The sequence below is a fragment of the Crocuta crocuta genome, unplaced genomic scaffold (genome assembly GCF_008692635.1).
Source record: "Crocuta crocuta isolate KB4526 unplaced genomic scaffold, BGI_CrCroc_1.0 scaffold25, whole genome shotgun sequence".
Classification (NCBI taxonomy): Eukaryota; Metazoa; Chordata; class Mammalia; order Carnivora; family Hyaenidae; genus Crocuta; species Crocuta crocuta.
The window spans coordinates 418,996-432,029 of record NW_027532015.1 but is presented as its reverse complement, the minus strand read 5'-3'; the positions used below and the strand labels follow the sequence as shown (position 1 = coordinate 432,029).

At 38.7% G+C, this 13,034-nt stretch overlaps 1 protein-coding gene across 1 annotated transcript in view; it reads right to left on the bottom strand.

Annotated features, from left to right (window-relative positions):
* RGS17 (regulator of G protein signaling 17) overlaps positions 1-13,034 on the bottom strand; it is a 76,064-nt gene that overhangs the window by 50,858 nt on the left and 12,172 nt on the right. The window contains exon 2 of the mRNA XM_077775985.1: positions 10,943-11,167. The gene's annotated coding sequence lies outside the window, so the exon portion shown is untranslated. The remainder of the gene's footprint in view (positions 1-10,942; positions 11,168-13,034) is intronic.

Sequence of the window (13,034 nt, the reverse complement as noted above, 5' to 3'; positions counted from 1 at the left end):
CAAAATGATTTACATAGTTCAAAAAAAAACCCCAAAAATTTATTTACATACTTCAAATTAGGTAACCCTGCTTTAAATACACTGAAAATAATTTGATTCCTTATTCTGCAAAATTCCATTCTTCTTTGTCATTCACAGATGAACCTATTCGATACTGGTACTATTTACAGAAGAGAAAACTGGAAATTTAGTACAGAATAAAAGGATTCTTTTAGGTAGTGATGTAAGAAATGAATAGCTATTTAGAAAGGGATAACATTCCTTGAATCTTCCAATTATATATCAGAATATACTCTAAACATAGTCCAGACATAGAAGCAAATGCTGAAAATATGTAAGTATTACAGGACGATGTGGGCGAATTTCTTTATAATCTGGGAGAAGGGTAAATCTTGCGAGCCATGATCAAATTTAGAAAAAAAATAAAAAAGACGTTGCATGGCAAGAAACAGAACCAAATAATAACCATAATCAATAAGCATAAGCAGAGTCAAGAAATATTTAGGCTAATGCTAAACTTTGGAGGGTTAATTTCCATTGGAAGGATCAGCTGTACCAAGCAGACATGTAGGGTCCACATACAGAGTTGTGAGGATGAGCAGAGAGTATTCAGTCTGGGCAGGGCTACAGTCTGCTGATCTAAAGAGCTCTTTTAAACAGAAAACCAAAAACCTAGTAAAAAATGGACAAAAATGTATATAGATTCACTAAAAAGAAACATGTAATTGCACTTTAAGAAAGCATTGAAGCTTATGCATAAATAAATCCAAATTACATTATATTGATATACCACCATTCAAGTATCCAATTCATGAATCAAAAGCTTGATGCCATATCCTGTCATGAAAGCTGTGGGAAAGAGCTACTTTCCATTTACTGTTGGAGAGAAAACAAAATTGTTCAATCACGATGCCAGGGAATCTGGCAATATCTAACGAAAGTACATAGGTATTTTGGGATGTAGCCAATTTCACTTCCAAGAATCTATCATGAAGATTCACCTCTGCAAATATAAACAGCATGTGCAAGTGGCTATATATAATTTATAGTAATAAAAAATTGGGCATGGCCAAAACATCCATAAATGTGGGGGATGGTTAACCGAAATAATTCAAGCCAAGGAAGAAAGAGAAGACAAATTACCAAAATCAAGAATGAAAAATAGGGATACCATGGCAGATCCTACAGATACTTTAAGAATAAGAGAATGCCAGCAATAATTTTATGCCAATGATGGACAGCTTAGGTTAAATGGACTAATTCCTCGAAAGAACAAGAAATCTAAATGTTTCCATAATTATGAAAGCATGGAATTCATAACTTTATTTTTTACTTTTGTTAAGTTTCTTTATTTATTTTGAGAGAGAGAGAGGAGAGGCAGGGGCAGAGAGTAGGAACAGAGAATCCCAAGCAGGCTCCAAGCTGTCAGCACAGAGCCTGATTTCGGGCCCGATCTCATGAACCCTGAAAATGTGACCTGAGCCAAAATCAAGAGTAGGGCGCTTAACTGACTGAGCTACCTAGGTGCCTCTGAATTTATAACTTTAAAACTTCCCCCAAATAAAGCCCAAATAGCTGCTTAATCCACTCACATATTTCAGTAAGAAATTTTGTTTTCCTTCTCTTGATGGTCATTGGACTTTGTTCCAGCAGGCCACCGAGCTACCTGCAGATTGGCACAATCCATTTAAGGCCCCTTTTCAACCTTTACTAGTGTGGGTCTAGAGGAGCCATCATTCCAAACGCAGCTCAGCTCTCTTACTAGGGCCTGACCCCACCAAGATCCCCACTGGATGCACCAGGATGATGACTATGGACTATGCATCTACTCTGGCTGGTTGGAGCTTGAATGGCTCTTGCCTACCTAGAAGCCCTGGGAACTGTTTTGTAGACTACTCTTGCCTTTTTCTTTGCTTGACCCTGTGGAATTCTACCTTCTGAATTCATGGCCTAGCATCTAGCAAAAATTCAGGAAGATCCTGTGCAAATGTCCACAGCTCTTTATCTGAAAACTTACCTCCTCCCTAGACTCTCCCCCACAAATTCCATCTTCATCTCCTCCTAGCTGAGGACTGTATCTCTAACTAAATGTTTATCTGAATTCTGGTGGTGAGGTGTAAATTGTCTCATTTACAATGAGTATTTCATGAAACTAAGAAAGCTAGTTTTCGTCATCAGTGTTTAGAGCAGATTAAAACATAGTCATTATAGCTTTCATTACAGATTTTTACAAAATTTCTCTTTTGAGAAAATACTGCAACAGATTAAGACCTAGGTCACAGTCAGATTTATGGGAGATAAACATTTTCTAGTTTCTTTTCAATTGTTAACTAATGGATCATTTCCTACAGGCAAGCTTGCAGAAGAAAAAGCTGGCAGAGTGGTGAGTCTGTTTTTATGGAAATAAGATCATTAGTACTAATCTTTGATGGACACGATTCATTAATTCTTGGACAATACTGATAGGGGAGGAGAGATGGAGAAACAAACAAGGAACAGAACCAGTAAATATTACTCTAGGGCTAGATCTTGGAATTGAAATGTAAGAACTACTACAATGTAAATTGAATTTAAGCCCAAAGAGCCGCATTTCAACAATAACCTCAAGATTTTTTTTAAAAAATGTTTTATTTATTTCTAGGAGAGAGAGAGAGAGAGACAGCATGAGCAGGGGAGGGTCAGAGAGAGAGGGAGACATAGACTCTGAAATAGGCTCCAGGCTCTGAGCTGGCAGTCAGCACAGAGCCCGACGCGGGGCTCGAACCCACGAACCGCGAGATCATGACCTAAGCGAAAGTCGGACGCTTAACCGACTAAGCCACCCAGGCGTCCCAATAACCTCAAGATTTTTAAGCTAACCTTGGAAGATCGTAAGTTATAATTGCTTGAATTTGTTAATGCTACAAACTATAAAATGGCATGCTTTTTTTGAGGAGACAATGTTACCTTTCCCATAATGAAAAACTATAATATAGCTTTCCGGATTAAGGGGGGTTATTTTTAAAGACACATACGCACACATGCAAATACTGAAAATAGCATTGTAAACCTCATTATCATGAAATAGGAGTGCGGATAGTACTGATGTATAACATTCAGTTTTGACGTATGATCTTAGGTTGTGAGGATGCAATGATGAATAACTCCTTGGAATTTAGATGAATGACAGGTTTATTTATTTATAAGAGGGAAAAAGGGGCCACATTGCAAAGAGGAAGTTTTCTGCATGTAGGGTGGGAGAAGGGTTTGGCTATTCGTGGATGAGGGTAGCAGGGGTTCTCACATCCTCACTCACTCACGGAGTCTTATCAAGGCTGAACAGAAGTAGCAATGGTATTTTGGCTCCTGCCGCCCCAGGTGAGCCTTGCTCACATTTAGCCTTCCAGCCTGTCTCACTGGCACTCCTGGAGTTCTGGGACCTACTTAAGGGCTCTTAACACATTTGCTTTCTGTTTTACTGTAGAGTAGATTCTGTATCTGACTGACATAGAAATCAAGATAATTTATTGGGTTTAAATACATGGCGGTCAAGGACCATCAGAAAACGGTCATATATAGAGTCTAGGACATCAGACTGACTGGAAGGGGTGAGGTACAAAGGAAAGGAAAGGCAAGGCAAGGAGGCCACCTTGCTTCAACAACTCTTTCAAAAGTTTGGTCGTGAAAGGGAGAGGAATGGTAGAGAAGAGCTGGGAAAGACTGTAGAATCAAGGGAGGAAATTTTTATTGTTAAGGATGGAAGTGATTTAAGGTTCCTGAGAAGATTGGAAGGTAATAGAAAGGGCAGGTGGAGAATGCTTTAGTTAGAAGCTATGCCTCCTTTAATGTAATAGAAGGTTACACAGGTACGGTCCAATGAACAGCTTCTTTGACTCTAGACTGGCCGGAAGTATGCAAATATTTACTCTGGAAGAGCCTTGCCTGGTGCCAGAAGAAGGAACTGAGAAAAGCCATAGGATGGACATCTCAAATGGTGGAAACAGAGCAGTTACGTTCATTAAGGAATATAGAAAAAGCCTCAAAGTTGTAGGTGTATTATGTTTAACTGAATACATTTGTATTCTATTTCTTCACTTCTATTTGTGAAGGATATAACCATGTTATGAAAAATTAGGTAACAGAGAAATATAAAAGTCAATACATAGGCTTCAGAGTTTCCCGATGCTTTAAAAATTATGTTTCTTTTTTTAAATAATGCTCAGCCTTTTTTGTGTATGTTTTTTTACATAATTGAAACAGAGTATATATGCAAATAGTAGAGGGCATACTGCTTGTTTCACTTACCATAATCATGTTATCTTATGCAGCATTCCCAGACACCATTTTGAAAGTATAATTTTTAATTGCCATAATTTACCTAGTCTTTTCTCTATACTCAAACTCAGTCATTACATAAATTTGAATTACATCTCTGACAAGGAGCTCAGGGATTATCGGCACCAGATCCTTCACCCAGAGGGGAAAACCAAGAGGCAGAACAGCTAAGTGGATCCCATCAGGATCATAGAGCGGATGAGCAGCAGAGTCCACACCACACGCCTAGCCCATGACATGTGGCAGAACTGATGGGAACTATAATACTCTAGCTGAGTGCTTCTCAAAACTCTAGTCTAAAATGTTTATTACAGGTCCACACTGAGATAAGGGTTTTTGCAAAAGAATAAGACAAACAGTGTGCTGATTTATGTTCTATGACTGATCAGTAGCTATCAGCTCACCCATTGGCATCAGTCCATCAGATTATGTTTGGAGTAGCACAGCTCTAATTGAAGAAAAACCACTTAAGACATTTATGAAATGTCTGATTCTCTCTCTACCTATCAATGGCATTACTACATTGACTATGTTATTAGTATGTTGGAGTTTCACTGCCACATTTACTTCATTACTCTTACATTTTCTTCTTTAACAAAATCAAATAAGTGCCCAAGAGATTGGCCTTCTGAAAAAAGGCACTCATGCGGAATCTTCAAGCGTGAGCATGATACGCTTACTGTGAAGGTTTATATGACTTTATTTAGAGGGATTCACATATGAAAATGGAGAGTAAAGGAGGTGGGCTGTCCTTTTCACCTGGTCAATTGTACTGTTTGATAATTCAGTAGAGCTCCTGGGATTCATGTTCTCCTGTATTAGTCTAAGATATTCAACCCCTGAAGGATAATTATCTCTCTGCCTACTCACAGCCTTTAGTTTTTCCTGACCACCACACTAAAGTAATTGTTTCAAGAATTCTTTTACGGATTTCATCACTAAATGTACCATGGCAATAGTATTCTGTTGCTCCCCCACCCCCACTTCCAAGAAGGAGGAGATGACTATACACACACACACACACACACACACACACACACAAATATATGACACCATGATGCCATGATTCATCATAGTCAGTGTGAATTGATTTTCAGAACTAATGACAAATTTGGAGATAGTGATTTAAAAAAAATACAGTATAATTCACAAGCTATCTGAAAGTTAATTCTAAGCATGAGAAAAATGGTCATTGGATCACCAGGGTAAAACAGAACACTAGCAGTCACTGATTTTATTTTGTACTTTGCAAAAATCAGTCTGCACATCAATTATGCCAAAATTAAGAATCCTGTTTTGAAGGATCTCTAAAAGAAGCAATGCCGCATTCACTGTGACGGATAACACACTTATAGCTGCCCTGAAGGAAACATGAACTCCTACCGTGCCCTTTCCAGGATAAGTTAGAATGCTTAAGCATCATGATTACCACAGCTAATGCCTCCAGGCAATTTTCTAAACACACTAAGTATGTGAAATCATTTCATTGAGAGGCAGGCACTATTATTTAGGTGGTCAGTAGTTTTCTAGAAGAAGAAAAGGCGACCGATGTTGAAGTGACTAAATCTTCAAAAACTAGGAAGTGCACTTAAAATATTATTAGTCGGTACATGAAAGTAATAAAGAAGTAACTCAGAACTCTGAGAGTCAAATCAGCAAGAGGTCAAATATAAAGGAGTTCATCATTTGCAAGAATGACCCCCCCATTTTTGTTTTTTATAAATACGGAGATAGGGGCGCCTGGGTGGCTCAGTCGGCTGAGCGTCAGACTTTGGCTCAGGTCATGATCTCACAGTTCTTGGGTTCGGGCTCTGTGCTGACAGCTAGCACAGAGCCTGGAGCCTCCTTCAGATTCTGTGTCTCCCTCTCTCTCTGACCCTCCCCTGCTCCTGCCGTCTCTCTCTCAGAAATATATAAAAATATTTTAAAATTAAATAAATAAATAAATAAATATGGAGATAAAGTCGTTTGGGAGACATAATACCAATGCAATTGTATTTTAAAAGACTAAATCTAAGCTACTGAATTGTATTCTGTGAGGAAACCCGTGGCAACAGAAGAGCGATGATCTTTTCACAACACAGAAGCGGATCTGCAAGGCAAAACCTGCTCGGTTCAAGTCCATGTATCGCTTGACAGACTGACTCAGTGTCACCGTCTGTACCACAGTGGACACACCGATCAACACATAGCGTATGGAGATGGTTATTCATTTTATCTTTTGCTCCGATTCAGTGATCACCAAGGAGCCTCCCCATTCTGATGTAGTTTTCACATATTAATATTATAGGAAAGAATGCTAGCCGTGCTATTTCTTAATATGAATTAATCAACTGTCAATGTGATTTATTCATTTTGTGTCTTGTGATCTGGTGGTAAAAGTGGGTTCATTAGATTACCTTTGGGTATTAAATTAAGTGTATTTTCCTCCATGCTGAAAAAAGTTTTATAGTGTGTATGTCTGTTACAAAAGTTGGAGATGTTTTATTGGAGAAAACTTAGGAAACAAGATAGTCACAATTGCGAAAAATATTCCATAACCTAGAAACAACTCTTAACCATAGGTGTGTGTGTGTGTGTCCACGCATATGCATATCCTCGAGGCTTTCATAATGTAAACATTTACACATACTAGTCAGCAGCAGACACGTGCTACTTTTCAAAGAAAAGGAAAGTTGACCCAGATTCAGAGCTGAGAGGCACGGGGAATTAGTCCTAGCCCTTGAGATCTAATCAGGAACTATCAACACTTTCCCAGCTTTTCTGGGAAATTCCCAGAATTTCTATGGAGCAGTGACTTTTTTGAGTTTCCCATCCCCCCATCCCCCACCCCAGCTTTTGAAGAGAAATGTCTACAGTGGTTATCCTTTGCCTGTCCCATCACTGGATGCTGAATGTACGGGAGATAGGCAACCTGTCTCTTCCGCTTACAGATGGAGTACTCAGCGAGCTCTAATTAAGGAACGATGCAGAAGCAGCACCACACCTGGATTTGATGTAGAGAAGGAGATTCTTCGTGATGTAATGGGAGGACACTTTCGAGAACCCTGAGATGGCCCCCAGTGAGCCCTGCCTCCCTAAGGTCGCACAAACATGTAATTCTCCCTTCTGGAATATGGGTTGGACTTACTGACTCACCATTAAGGAAGAGAATAAGGCAAAAGTGATGAGATGTCACTTCTGAGATCAGGTTATAAAAAGACGAGCTTGTCTTGCCCCTATCTCTCATCCCTCACTCTACCATTTTGTGGCACGGCCCATGTGGTCAGGAACTGATGTGTCCAGCCAACAGCCAGAGAACACTAAAAGCCAACACCCACGTGACTGAGCTTGGAGGCAGATTTTTCCTGAGCTGAGCCTTGAGATGACTAAAGCCCCAGGCGGCCCCCTTCTTGCAGCCTTGTGAGAGAATTTATGCCAGAAACAATCAGATAACCTCTGTCCAGATTCCTGACCACAGAAACTGAGATAATACATGCTGGTTTCAGTACTTACTACGTTTTGGGGAGGTAAGTTTTATGTAACCATAACTAACTAGTATGGATGCTGAGTACAATATGAAACTAAACCCGTGTTCTATTGCTTTCATGAAACATTTCATATGTATTAAACCTGATCTATCATCCTCGTTAAGTTTGCAAATGTTATTTTTTATTTTCAGTGTCTGTTTCCTTTTTATTAATTTGTTATTTTGTGAATGTTTCATGTCATATATGAACTCTGAGGACATCATTGTTCTTACTGTAAAGTTTTTATTTTGTTTTCTCAGGTGTTAGGCCTTCAGTTTTGGCATGACTGAATTTCTTTCATGGCATTTATCTTTCTTGGTCTTCCTTGGCTGCCTGCTTACCTGGGTGGGTACGACTCCCATCTGTAGATGCTTCTGCTGACTGGGGGGTGCAGAGTGTGCTATGCTGGAGGCGCCTGCAGTAGCTTATCTTTGGAGTATGTGCCTTACACAGGTATATTTCAGATTACAAGCCATCTGGGATAGTACCATGTCTCTTTAAGCCATATTTGCTACTCTGGCCTGGGGTAAACACTGCCGCTGCCCACAGATTACTGTAAGGGGGAAAAGAATGAGTAATAATTCAACTGTTCCACACATAGTTCCAATTGCTCATCTAATGATTTTCCCAGAGCCACATCCTACCCTATGTATTCTGACCAAGTGTTTAACAGAATCTCTAGAACTATCCCCACCAATAAAAGAGTTTTAATTTTTTAACGTGCATTTATTTTTGAAGGGGAGAGAGAGAGAGTGGAAGAGAGAGAGAGAGAGGAAGGGAGGGAGAGAGAGGAGGAGGGGGAGGGGCAGAGAGAGAGAGAGAGACACAGAATCTGAAGCAGGCTCCAGGCTCTGAGCTGTCAGCACAGAGCCTCACATGGGGCTTGAACTCACGAACCGTGAGACCAGGACCTGAGCTGAAGTCAGGCGTCCAACTGACTGAGCCACCTAGGCAGCCCATAAAAGAATTTTCTCAAACATTTTTTGGACTGTGACTTCCTCGTTTCCTTCAGGAATGTCTCACAATCAGAGGTTTGGTCTCACAATCAATGGTCTCCTTTTTTTCCCTCCCTCATTATTGTTAAGGATGTATATATATAATAAAACACATATTTATATTTAAATATACATACATCTATTTCTTAAGAGATTTGGGTAGGCAGAAATAGATTTATGTGTTCATCTTTCCAACTGAATCCAATTAGTAAAAACATTTATATTCTTGAAATTAGAATTCTAAATGAGGTTTCATCTAGAAACAGAAAGTCCATTTTTAATAAAACTGAAAACAATGTATCTAAACTAACTATAACGTTGGTGATTAAGTGGTTGAAAGGAACAGTTTGGAAATGGTCCAGTCATTTGGTAAATGTTGTTTCTGCCATTAACACATTAAAGAGGTATGGTACTTTTGTGTAAAAAAGTGGTTTTAAGCACATCTGGATAGATGCACACAAAAAGGTGTGATTTTGAAATTGATACAGATAATTACACTATCTTTTTTTCAAGGCAATTACCCACACTAATGATCTGTTTAAACTTTTTTTTTTGCTATCCACTCACTTTATAGTCTGCTAAAGAAAAAAAAAACTCCTAGTATTAATATATATGTATATATGTATATATATATATAATTCAAGCATTCATTTTATAATTTTTATATCATTCTGATTCATAGATCTAGGCTGTCTATTAAATGTGTGATGAAACCCTTTTTCCAGGTAAAAGATAAAGTCTTAATAAATCTTTTCCAGATATAGTCCACACAATCTCTTTTTTTTTTTTACTGTGTATTTATTTTGAGAGTGAGAGTGAGAGAAAGAGAGAGAGAGGGGGAGGGAGAAAGAGTGTGCATGAGGGGCAGAGAGAGAGAGAGACAGAGAGAGAGACAGAGAGAGAGAATCCCAACCAGATTCTGTGCTATCAGCACAGAGCCCAAGGCAGGGCTCGATCTCACAAGCCTCAAGATGATGATCCAAGCCAAAATCAAAAGTCCAACACTTAACAGACCGAGTCACCCAGGCGCCCCCACATAATCTTCAGCAGAGGGTTTGCTTGGCGGTTGCACCTTACCGCTGACCTACTTTTCTTTGATTGACTTAAGGGTCGAAAAGTATATGAAGTGTTCAGAATAATCATTTGTTATTTCTAGTTTGAATTTTCCTTTTCACAAATATTATTTGTCCTATAGTGCTAGAGAAATCAACTTTGGTAAAAGAAAAATTACTATCAATTTATGAAAAAGGAAAAACTGGCATGCTGAAAACTTCATTATTAAGGGCATATACTTCTACAATGAACAGACATCAAAATATAGGCTTCACCTTCAAGTTCTAATGCCTACAATGACACCATTTAACAATTAATACAATAATAAGTACAGGATTTAAACAAGGATAAAAGAATTTATGACGACTAAATAATGTAAACTTTTTTTAATATTTTAAAGATATTTCAATATTTATAATTATCTAATTCTATAGGTCAGAAAGTTGTAAGGAAAAAGGAGTTTGGTTTAGAAACAGCATGAAAATTAATTAATCTGATAAATCTCACTAGAAAATTATATTCACATGTTGAGGCTGTCTCAGAATACAATTGTCTAAAAGCACAACTGATTGTAACATGTCTCCCACTGGTGTATCAAGATACTGAATTTACCTCTTGAACATGAAAAATGTGGCTATTCTGGAGAACTGTCTCATATAACTTTGTCAAGTGTAAACCCTTGAGTATTTTACAGGAAATATGTTCATTAATGGTTGTTGAGCTAATGTTCCCATAGGCATGTACTCTGCAAAGATACAACACTTAAAATCCATAATTTAAGTATAAAGTTTTAGTATAAATACTTGAGTCCAAAATGCTATTTCCATTGAATAATACTCTGTAAATTTGAGGGACTTAAAAAACTGAATATCACTTTTCAATAGGTATTTGGCAAAACACATATTTAGATCAAACCATGAGCTTCTTATAGGAAAAAAGTTCATTAGGGAAACTGATGGAAATATGATGTCCAGGTTCAGCTGGGAATATCCTAAGACTGATATTTACCACTCCATGAAATCCTAATTTAAGCCAATCATTAGAAACTTTTCAAAAGATGACTGAATTTACCTTTTTGTATTCTTCTCTTTTAAAAAAATGTAGACCCAGGGGCGCCTGGGTGGCTTAGTCGGTTAAGCGTCCGGCTTTCGCTTAGGTCATGATCTCGCGGTTCGTGGGTTCGAGCTCCGCATCGGGCTGTGTGCTGACTGTCAGCTCAGAGCCTGGAGCCTGTTTCAGTCTGTGACTCCCTCTCTCTCTGACCCTCCCCTGCTCACGCTGTGTCTCTCTCCTCTCCTAAAAATACAAAAAAAATAAAAAAATAAAAAATAAAAAAAATAAAAATAAAAAAAATAAAAAAATGTAGACCTAATTCATCTTTTAACCCATCGAGATAAGCTCTATGTTAGAATTTCACAAGGTCTAGGACTGTCCACTTTGGAGAAGTCTTCATTGCCTGAAGAAAGTGCTGCTTTGTTGATGTGTCTAAATACTGAGGTGCAATTTTAACCTCATGATGTCCGTGGCAGCCAGCTGAAGACGTAGGGAGCATTTCATTAGGACAGTCAGAAGCATTCTTGCGGTTTGGTTTTTGACACTAAAGCTTTTATCCTTATCTGCTTTATTAAGATCTCTCTAGGAAACTAGAATATTTTGGTATCGATATTCTAGCAATTAATAGCCATTAATTGGTGGTTCTGTCATGGAGCATTTCTTGTCTTCACCTACCTCCGACTCTCCATCTTTAGTCGCTCTGCCTTTGGAATAAAGAATGTACAATGATACATAGCTTGGAGCAGAATGGACTTGGGAATCACAAAATTAAAGTAACACAGCCTGATTAAAAAAAAAAAACAAAAAACAATCTCTAAGCTACAAAGTCAAGTGGGACTTGGAAATGCTAGAGGTCAGAACATTGCTCACAAATTATCCCAGTACAATTTAGCTTATGAACATTTTGGAATTATACAAACAGCGTCTGATGACTCATAGAACTTGTACCTTAACTGTGTTTTGCTGTTGTGCACTCCTTGTAGTCCAAGTACCCCCTGAGGAACACGGTGTTGCAGAAGCACTTATGGTTTCAATTTCCTTCTATGATTTGCTTTCATTTGAAAACCAGTAAAAGGGGGGACATGGACTGACTAATTCCTGACATTATCAGGGCTTCAGAATACTAAATGTTCATTCTCCTATAGTAGGGAGAGAGTCCTACCAACGACTACAGATAATTTGAGGAAACTAAGAAATATGAAGATGTTACTCAGGAAATGTCATCAGCAGTAATTAATTAGTTTCACAGCCAGGTACTGTGTACTTGAAACGCTTTTTTTTAATTTAAGAAAAATATTGCCACATGTGGTGTCTTATTTGATTCCAGATTTCATGTTATTTAAAAAAATTTTTTAAACATCTTTTTTAAGAGAGAGAGAGAGACAGAGTGCAAGCAGGGAAGGGGCAGAGAGAGAGACACACACAGAATCCAAAGCAGCCTCCAGGCTCTGAGCTGTCAGGACAGCTTGAACTCAAGAACTGTGAGATGATGACCTGAGCTGAAGTTGGGAGACTTAACCGATTGAGCCACCCAGGCGCCCCTTGATTCCAGATTTTAGCTTGGTGTTGTTCACAGATATTTTTAATGGTACATTCATACTGCTACATGCGGATGAATGGCATTTTAGCTCATTGGGGTAATCCGACCTGATTCTTTGTCTCTGAAACTCACTGTTCTCCAGAGATCTCTTTTCACTGGTACCTAATCTTGTGATCATTTCTCTAAGTCAATGAAGCATGTGTGACTTTAGTATTGGTTTGGTTCATCTTTCATTTTTTCCACAAGAAGAAAGCTCACTTTATCTTCCACAAGCCCCTTAACTACCATGAAAGGAAACTAACCCTTCATTAATCATGACCATTCCTCGCCTTTCTTCGAGGAGGAGGAGTAGACAAGGGGACGAGTGATGGGGTTACCGCAACACATCTGGGTAAGACAGTTAAAGGATAGGATAAAAGCTACATATTCGTTAGAGTCCACAGAGATGGGGAGCACAGAGAGAGGCCCAAAAGGGCACCTACTTGGGGCGCCTGGGTGGCACAGTCAGTTGGGCGTCCGACTTCAGCTCAGTCATGATCTCACAGTTTGTGAGTTGGAGCCCCATATCGG